Raw genomic sequence first — 7956 nt, forward strand, 5'->3', positions numbered from 1 at the left:
GGATCGAAACCTGGCGCCGGATAGTATTTCTTTTTTTTTATATAGTAGGGAGGGGTGCAGTGCGGACTACGGACGCCAACGCGGGTGACATCGTGAGTTACTGAAATGCTCTGCATTTAAAAGCCGCCTGTACTAAACAGTTGTTCAGCGCCAATCAGAAAGCTTTGTCACGGCGCCTACGCGAACTGACGCAACCAAGAAGCCGGAGCGAAGTGAACAGGCATCAGAGGGGGAGGCCAAGTTGACAGCCACGAATCGTCCGCTCTCGAGTTGACTTGCTGCCCCGCTAGCCCGCTCCCGGCCGCGTGAATGACAAAGCTGGCCGCCAAGACGCACACCACGTGACCCTCTAACGTCACGTCCGGGAAGTTTTTGATTGTTTATTTGTTGTCATGGCTACAGTCAGAGCCTTGGTTAATGCAAATGGCGGCGCCCAATAACTCGGCGCGCTCATGCTCGTTCCTACGCGGCTAGATTTAGAAGAATACAGCGTGAAAAAGAAGCACTTTGCGCCGCACCACTGCTCTCTCAAGTGTCCTTACATCTTCGTCGTGTTGTTATGGTGGTACTTTGTGTTTTTGGTGCTAAATACCCCACGCAAATCGCTACACCGAAGCGTCCACCATCCCCCTCTAAAGGCTTCGGAGTCTTCCTTGCCGTGTTTTCGGTGTTAAGACCCACGCTACGCAAGTAGCTTTTATTGCAGCTCCAAGGCGTGCACGCCAGCCGAGACAGCACTCAATACGCTACGCAGTCTACCGTGTTCATCTGTGCGAATGCCGAAGCCCAGACATACGAACAGGTTGGTATCAAACGACTTGGATGCCATATGATATATTGGGCGAGCGAAAGAGAAAACTATACTTCTCGATAACGTTTGGTGCTTTTTGGCCTTAGCTGCTGCGCGTTAGGCATATTGAGCGGGATGAAATTGCAGTGGAGGGACTAGGTGACGTACAAACGCGCGTACGAACAAATTTTAGATGCAGAGCATCTTATAGCGGCGGCCTGTCACGCGTCGTCGGCGTGCGCCGTCCGTCCGCACCCGCCAGCTGTGCGATAACGCGGCTCGTACCCTCCTCTTCCCTTCTCCTCTCCGCGCCGTCTGTGCGCCGACGCGCTTCTCCCTCCGTGTCTTCACCCCACCAGCTGTGTGATAGCGCGCATGCGCGCCTCTCTCTCCTCCTCCTCTCCACGGCAGCTGCTACCGCGCGCTCGTACGCTCCTCTCCCCTCCTCCTCTCCACGCTGTCTGTGCGCTACGCGCTTTCCCTCCGCGTCTCATCCGCAAGCTGTGCGATAAGCGCGCATGCGCGACTCTCTCTCATCCTCCTCTCCACAGCAGTTGCTTTATATACCTCGTGCGTGCGCCGCTGGATCAGTTGCTTCCTCGGTTGATTTGCGCAGCGCCGTCTCGATGTGCTCAATGGACGCCAACTAATCTGCCAACGAAGTGTCTGGCGCACCTTCAAACAGCGCCAGTCAGTCCGTTATGCTCTGCATCCTCACAATCCCCCTCGGGGAGGTGCGGGTATTTTTCACTGTCAGAAGTCACATTGATGTGACCGAACGATGTGAGTGAGGCTTTAGTAATGTGCACACAGGCAGAATTCAGAAAAGCGCCTTGAAGTTTCTTGTCTGGCTGATGCGACGTAGCAGTGTGTCATGTGGTTCCTGAACTTCTCTACCGCAGCACGGAAAGTTGGGCTAGTTGGAATTCATCTTGGTGGGGAAAGCGCTGGAGCGTTGACTGCGTTGACGCGTTGACTGCTGCTTTCTTCGTCCCTGCTATTTTTCAGCAGTTTTTCCACCACAACAAGCTTTTCTGTCTTTTGTTTTTCTTTGTCGAAGCAGTATTTTGCACTTTTTCTTTCAATGTATGTGCCACCCTTGCCCTGTTTTTCTCCAAACATAGAGTTTGGGAAAAGGAACGATTTTGTTTGTTGTGAATAAACCAGGCCAGTGGTTGGAAAAGAAGCTTTTATGTGCACTTTGTAGACTTTGCAGAACATGTCACTATAGTTGGAAAAATTGCACGTTAAATACATGTGAATACTTTCTCAATCCTGAATGGTCAGAAAAGCTCAACCTCAAAATTCAAACATGTTCAATTCTTCTTACTAGAGGGCTACGTTGAGCTAGTTAGTATGAACTGAACACACCGAAAACAGCGCACATGAGGTACGGGCAGTGCTCCGTGTTTGTCTTTTCCTTCCACTCCGTCCTTGAGCTGTTTTCAGTGTGTTCACGTTCACAGTACTGAAAGGGCACAGACATGAATGCAGTATGCCACCACTTGCACAGTGCAGTCACGCAACATGAGCATTCATAAGTGCTAACGGGGGTGTGCAAAAAGTTACGCACAGATTTCAAGACTGAGTTCTCTGCCATAAGCAACTGTCGAAATCTAGCAGTGTTACATACTCAGTGTAGCAGGATATTGGTGATGCAGCATTTTTCCGGCTACTTTCATCATTGAATGTCTCGCAGGTTCTACACAACAGATCTTGCAGCCTGGGGAGAACAAGCACAACCAGGACAGGGCATGGTTGGAATGGCGGATCTGTGTGCCACACGTTTGATCGATGAGCCACGGGATTCCAAGACCCTTGCCATTGGCCGCCTGGGCCTGGCCTCCTGAATGGGTCAAGTGACTTCAGGGCCCTGCTGTTTCATCCCACTCTGGCTTCCTGTTGCGGTGGGACCTGAGTTCGTGGTGCCTTGCTTGTTTTTGCTCAGGCTCAAACTGCTTCGCTGCTAACACTTGTCCTTGACATTCTGGCTCGTCCTTTCTGGCTCTCGAGGTGTTCCTGAGTGTCTCGTGTCAGCTAGTGGCTGATCCTGCCATGCAAGACGCTGCCAAGCCTGAGAACCTTCACCTGCGGTGAATGGTGTGACTGATTGCACCACACACATGAGCTGTGGTACACTGTGAGTGGTTCATGTGTCCAGCACTAGCCAGCACCATAAACCACAGTAGTGGGCCCTGTTTTGCGAATGTTCTCCCATTCACCATTATTTTCTTTGTCGTGTCATTGGCGACGTCCTTTTATTTTTTGTGCTGTCAAATGCACCTCATAGAAAAAAAAAAGATACACTTCAAATGCATTTGTGTGCACGTCCAGCATACGGCTTTGATCTTTCCCTTCGGCCGTAGCATTACAATGAGTTTAACACCTGCATTTCTATACAATTGCACTTATATACTAAACACATAGTGTTTTTTTTCAAATTCATTATATGTGCATCCCATACGCAGACGCTTAACACTAAGTATTGCCGATACCTCCATGATGGCTATACATGTACCACAGGATATCCCTTACGGGTAAGCTCCCTGCCGAGCTCAAAATGTCCCCAGTGCATTTCCTTTCCTTTTCCTCTCCCACCAACCACAGCCACCCATGCAACCGCGCAGTTGGTTCTGATAGCACCACAACAGGGTTCTACAGCACGTGGGGACACTCTTTCTTCATGGGCCTAAGTTGGTCTCTTGTACGTACAAGCCGCAGAAAACCTGGAGGCAGTGCTTAGATGACAGGGTGAACAGGATCGCTGCCAGCTGTGTGTTTGACGTCGGGAAATGCGACAGTTGAAAGCCAGTGCAATATTTTGTCGCTACTTTGGGAAGCCTTGCTTGTGGGCTGCAGTTTTGATGAAACATTTGGTTGTTGAGCTTTAAGCGATACCAGTCCGAAACCTGAGTAGTTAGGATGGCGCCTTCTCACGTTGTGCACAGAAAAGAAACAGCTGGGGTACTCAACTTTTGCAAGGCTAACATACCCGTCTTGAAAAACAAATTTTTGTTTAATTAAAATCAACTGTGCAGGGAAGCAGTGGCGACTAAAGTATAGTGTCTAGTATAGTAAAGCAATAAGCACATCGACTATACAGCCAATGCAGATGCCATTATTAAATGTTTGCAATGTTTTGTCACCTTAAAAAAACAAATCCATGATTAAAGAAATGCATAGAAGTGGCTATCACTTGGTAAGGGAGCTTTAGAGTTTGGCACAGCCTTTGAGTAACTTTAAATTTGATTACCTTTTTGCTTAGAAAAGCAGTAAATTATTCAACCACACTAAATTTGGGTGTGCAACAGCTTCTTTACATGGACGCTGATGCAAAAGTCTTTTTGTGCCTCAAATCTGTCTTGGCGTATTACAGGGGGAATCAGCACCTCAACACTCAAGGGTTCCAGCTGTGGTGCGAGAACGGTCCCATGTTGAAAACCAAACGCTGCTTTGAGAAAAGTAAGTGTTGTTTGTGTTTTTAATAGATCTAAACATGTTAACGTAAAGTATCCCGAGAAGTTAGGAAAGTTTATCTATAGTTAAAACTTCCAGATGTCCCTCTTTCACTTTCACTCGACAGTCTTACTTTTACAGTAGGTGTCCGGTGTGTTTTCTTGCATGTTCTTTTGCTGCAGTTTCATTGCACCTAAGTGTATAATGCAAAATGCCTTGGATACAAGTTGTGGTAATGGAACAGTGCGACGAAACGTCATTGGTGAAAGCAAAACAATACCGCAGGGTTTTGTGCCTTAACCACGGTCTAAGAAAGCCCTAACATATGCTGGCTTACTGCTTGTTGCATCTATAATTTGCAGTCCTATGATCTGTAATTGAAAACTAAGCCAGCTTGTCATTCTCACTCCCTAATTACTTAGGGTGTGGCTCACCAAAATCCCAATACATAAGTGCAAGTTCGTGAAGCAGGAACAGGCACAGTACAAAGGAACAAGCACTGAGAGAGAACAGAGAAAAAGCAATGGTTATTACAGTAAAGCCAGCTTATATCGAACATGGATATATTGAATTATTGCCTATATCAAACCCTTGTATAATTCCGGTAAAAATTACATGCATTTAAATCTTTTTATATCATACGCGATTTTGCTCACAATGGATATATCGAACTCTTCCGCGTGGGATTTCTCGCTCTCCTTAGGCATGTGGCAGGCTGTCTCGCAATATATCGGTGTGCAGCGGTGGGGCAAGTGTCGCTTGCGAGTCCTGCACGAGCTCGGGCGCATCCAAACCGGCCGTGGCCAGGCCGTGGCAGAGTGGACCAGGTCCACGCATGCATGCCGTTGGAGCCGAAAGCGATACATTGGGCGCTGTGGGCTGCGGTGTCACCGAACTTCAAGACCGCGCAACTCGCTGCGCGCACTTCTTGCTCGGTTCGCTGGGTTCGCCATTGTTTGCTTGTATCCATGCTTGTCTCCGCTCTGTCGAAGACACTGAGGACTCCGTACCGCTTCTGAGCGCGAGCGAAGCCATCGCTGCCGTAGCCCTGCTACGGCGATGCTGCAGTGCCATTGAGGGCAGCAGTCTTGTGCTTGTCGACTGTTTAGATACCGTGGAGCAAGCAGTCACCAGCAGCGCGTTGCGCTCCAAGAAGCAGGCTGCACTCACGCAGTTCTTCCGCCCCAATAAATGATTATCGATGTTGATAATCTGTTCGACAAATTTCGCATTCCTATTTCCTGCTTGTGCAGATTCTTAAGGGTCTTTAGAGCTTGCACAGCTCAGTTGTCCCCATATTGCTGAACTGTTATTCCAAGCGCTTGGTTAGTCTCTGCAGTTCATCTAACCAGGTCAAATGTTGTCTGGCATTGTTCAGCTTTCAATCCACTTTCCAAGTGTTTCTGACAGTCTGAAGGCTTGCCCGAAGCTATGTTTTCTTAGTGGTATCCACTGGCTGCACGTTCAGTGTTGCGTTGTTCTATACGAAGGCATTTCTCTTTTTCTCTTATGCTACTAACACTGGTTCCCCTGATATTCTGGCTTACGTGAACTGATGAAGTGAGAGAGCACTAAACAGAGTTTTGCTCTCCTTGGCACGAGGCGGCAACGTGTAGGCTGGGTAGGGCGGAAACTGAGTCGGCACAGCAGCTGGAAGCAGCAACTTGCATATGCTTTCTACCTTGTAATTGTCTGCGGTGAAGTAAAACAAAGACGTTGCGGAACGGTCCTGGAGCTAGGAACAAATTAAACCGCCAGCGAAGCAACGATGCACCCCAAAAGGGACATTCAAATGAATTCCCCTAATTCATTTGAATGTCCCATTTGGGGTGCTTCGTTGCCTCTGCCTGCGTGAATTTTAGTGCGAAATGTAACGTTTTAAAATGATAGTATTACTCGGCTTAAAATGCTTTCTCTTAATCTCAACCTCTTGTCTTTTTTACGTTTCCATGTCCCCAATCACCCCACTTCCTTGTCAAGAAAATGTTTTGCAGCCGGTCATATTGAAAGTTTTCTTTTGATAGCAGTTCATGGTAGCACAGTTCCGCATTTTGTGAGGCATCCCACTTGAAAAGTGGCGTGCAACAATTTTTAGGCATCCACAGACTGGTAAACGTAACACCATTTCCGAAAAAAAAAGGGAGGAGGAGGAGGAATAAACTTTATTTGTGCGAGCCTTAGGTGCTGCTGTCTGGGCACCCGCCTGGTGGGGGGTTTCCTCTAGTCCGGGATACCCTGGCCTGCACTGGCCACCCGGGCCCTCTCTACCAGGCTACGCTGGGAGGAGAGGTCGGAGCTGGTTAGTTGTGCCACCCAATTAGCTCTCATGCTGAACAGACGATGGCAGGGTAAAAGAGTCAAGAGTAGAAAGGTTGTCCCCTTCACACGCGGCGGTGCAAGCATGTGCAAAGCACTTTCTTCGCAGATCAGTGAGTCAACTTCTGCTTTCACAATGTTATTTTGTTTGCAAGACCAATCTACCTGTCACTCCAAAAGGGTGAGGAGGGGGGGGGGTAGAATGGCCGTGCTTCTGCATATGAGGAAACAATTGGGCCCATCGACTAGCATGCAAAGTACTTCTATGCAGGTACTACAAACCACCCTAGCGGTTCTCCAATCTGCTAACTTCAAACAGGCACGCAATCAGTGGCTCAATCCTACAGTAATCGTAGCTTCCGACAAGGACTATCTCCGCAGCGCCTCCAATTTTCATAGTATTCCTCTACTTCCCTGCAAGACTGCTTGCCTGGTGGCTATAAGTGACATTCTGGTGGCTACAAACTGAACCCTGCTCACCTCCCCTCCTCTTCTGTTTTCAGTGTTTTTGCGGCAAGGAAAGCCGCCGTTCCCTGGCACCCAGCGGCACCCAGGTCGGCCTTGAGCACTGGCTGTGGATCTACCTGCTGCATTCAGCTTCCAGAGCTCTGGCGGTGGCTTCGCCTCGGGGGGGGGGGCAACTTCCTTCCTGAACTGGGTGGCACCAGATTTGCATGCTACCACAGCTGTTGCCAATGGGTTTTGGCAATTGTTGCACAAGTTTATTGGGGGTCCACAAGCTCCTGCCAGCAATTCAAGGCTCGGACGGCGCGGACACAGAGCCAAAAGTAGTGTGTGTCACGGTCAAAGACAGTGATGAAATATGAGAACTTGTTTCTAGTTTCTTTTTCCAGGATTTCGTTGTTATCTTCATAGCAGCCTAATGGCAGAAAAATGTGAAATAAATGCATTCAACTGCAACTGTGCACGCATTTCTTCCCCTCCCTGTCCAAATTTAGCATCCGGGGAACTCGTTCACATAATTTGTGAGCCTCCACCGCGGCACACCCGTACTAGGCAACCTAGGGGTGTAAAACCCAAATTTAAACCTCTAAAATCTTGAAACTTTTACCCACATCACAATGGTGCCTGTGGAGAAAGGGACGAGCCGCGCAGACCCCTCCCGATGGTGCCTTTAATCCAACATACTTCTGATGATGATAGTGGGGCACGAGAGAAGGATATCCACTTATTTCACAACATCCTCCCCCGCGCGACAATGAGTATGGTTTGTGTCCGAGAAATTGTTCAGTCCATGGAGAGCTAAGTTCATGTCCGAGTGGGCCAAAAAAGTTCGACACATGTCGGCTTCCACCTCCATCGATGGAAACAATGCCGTGGCTTTCTTGGACCTGTGAGCCAAGCTACTGCAGCCCCTTGATGCAGTCTTTTGC

The 7956-nt window shown here is 48.7% G+C and overlaps 1 long non-coding RNA gene across 3 annotated transcripts; it reads left to right on the forward strand.

Moving 5' to 3' along the window:
- Positions 1-415: 415 nt before the first annotated feature.
- Positions 416-7461, forward strand: LOC144161505 (uncharacterized). Of its 3 annotated transcripts, XR_013320485.1 has the most exons (5): positions 416-802; positions 2490-2715; positions 2804-2930; positions 4167-4252; positions 7066-7461. It is a non-coding gene; the product is annotated as an uncharacterized LOC144161505 (long non-coding RNA). The 3 variants fall into 3 exon arrangements; XR_013320484.1 differs by having other exon boundaries at positions 2490-2930; XR_013320483.1 differs by lacking the exons at positions 2490-2715; positions 2804-2930.
- Positions 7462-7956: the final 495 nt, after the last annotated feature.

The sequence above is a fragment of the Haemaphysalis longicornis genome, unplaced genomic scaffold (assembly GCF_048455015.1).
Source record: "Haemaphysalis longicornis isolate Haplotype H1 unplaced genomic scaffold, Haemaphysalis longicornis Haplotype H1 scaffold_119, whole genome shotgun sequence".
Classification (NCBI taxonomy): domain Eukaryota; kingdom Metazoa; phylum Arthropoda; class Arachnida; order Ixodida; family Ixodidae; genus Haemaphysalis; species Haemaphysalis longicornis.